Genomic DNA, 1,850 nt, shown 5'->3' with positions numbered 1-1,850 from the left:
GCACTTGGTTTAACTGGAGGCTCGCTCTAGAATGTAAACGGCACAGGGCAGGGGTTGGGGCCCGCCGCACCCGGCACCTGGCCCGTTGGGTGCCACCGAGGTAACGCACCCGGGACGGCTTCCCGGACCCGCGGCCCCAGGCCCCGGCGGGAAGGCGGCGTCGGGCCTGGTCCTCCGGGGTCGGAGCCCGCTCGCAGCCCCGCGGTCGCTCCTTCCGCCCACGCCGCCCGCGGATCACGCCTCGGGGGCGCCTGCTTCCAAGCCTTCTCCCGGGTGTGTTCCACCGCGGGCCCGCGCAGCCTCCCCTTCGGCCTCTGCACCCCGCCTCCGGGGGTGGGTGGGGGGCACGGCGCCTCCCGACCGCACCCCGGCGGGGCTCCCCGGGACCAGGCCTCCGCGCGGCCTCTCTGCTCCCCGCACCTGCCCCGGACCCGGGCGAGGCCGACGGCCCACGACGAGCACCCCCAGGCGGCGGCACGCGGGGTGGCAAGCCCCGGCGCAGCAGGAGGAGCGGGGTGGACCCGGGATCCCCAACCAGCTGGCCTGGGCCCGGCCCACCCTGTCCAAAAGCAAAAGTCAAATATACCCCAACAAAAGGGTTCCCCCTAACCCAGGTCCTCTCCTGACATTCCCTGTTTCTGCCCCTCCTTGGCCCAGCACCTTCGGCTGTGTCCTCTCCAACTCACCCCCTAAGGGCTTTCCCTCCACCAGGCACTGGCTTTTATCCAAGTCTTTGGGCCAAACTCAACCTCCATTCTCCTTCCTCACCTGTTCCACTCCCTCAATTTCAGTGACTTCCTCCTCCAAGCCGCCTGACGCAGGGCTCCTCTCTGTCCCCCTGCAGGCGGTGTGGTGTGGTCGGAAGGGACAGGACGAAGGGACCGCAACTCCCCCAAACCCCCCACCCCGGGGAGGCGGGGTGCAGAGACCACTGGCCTTCCCTGGTCTCCTTTGCTGGCTCCTGCTCTGTGGACCCCGAGGGCTAGAGGTCCCAGGACTCCACCACTTTTTCTGTGACTCTCCTTTCCCTCTCCTCTCCCTGTCACCTCAGTCGGCCTCCAGCCATTCAACTGACGGTATGCGGATGATTTCCCAACACAGATCCCTCAAGCCTAGGTCCTTTTTGACCTTCCAATTTTAATATCCAATTGCTTCCCTGATGAACCTCTGCCATTTCAAACTTGGACCCACACTCTCCATCCCCTCTCTGCTCCCACCCCAACAGGTTCCCTGACCCCATCCTACCAGGAAATGGCAGCTCTATCCACTTAGTTGCTTCAATCAGAAATTTTGAAGCTATTTTGATTTTCCTCATTCTCCCCCAGTTCAATCCGTGAACAGTCCTTGTGATTTTACTTCTAAAATCCTTAACTCTCTAACTTCTCATCTCTGCTGCTTCAAGGGTCCTAACTCTACCATGGTCCACCTCAACTCCTTGACAGCAGCCACCTGGGCTCCCTGCTTTGTTTCAGCACCTTCCATTTGATCCTCCACCGGGCAGACTCACCTGGTAATGTATCATAAAAAAAAAAAAAATCAAGGAAATGCTCAAAGCTACCAGGGTTCTTCTTCTTTTTTTAAAAAATAATAAGATATATCTTTATTATACCACTTGCATTTTCAAGAACATGGTTTAGTAACAATGGTATGATCAAGTATCCTTCGTGTATTTCTGATTTTATTAAGAAAGCCAATTGTGTTTCACTATTAAATACGTTGATAATTATTTTTTGATTTTTTAATTGGAGTTCAATTTGCCAACATATAGCATATCACCCAGTGCTTATCTCGTCAAGTGCCCCCCTCAGTGCCTGTCATCCAGTCACCCCAACCCCCTGCCCGCCTCCCCT

This window comes from Canis lupus, chromosome 11 (genome assembly GCF_011100685.1).
Source record: "Canis lupus familiaris isolate Mischka breed German Shepherd chromosome 11, alternate assembly UU_Cfam_GSD_1.0, whole genome shotgun sequence".
In the NCBI taxonomy this organism is placed as follows: Eukaryota; Metazoa; Chordata; class Mammalia; order Carnivora; family Canidae; genus Canis; species Canis lupus.
The sequence above is the reverse complement of the archived record's forward strand: the minus strand, read 5'-3'. Positions refer to the sequence as shown.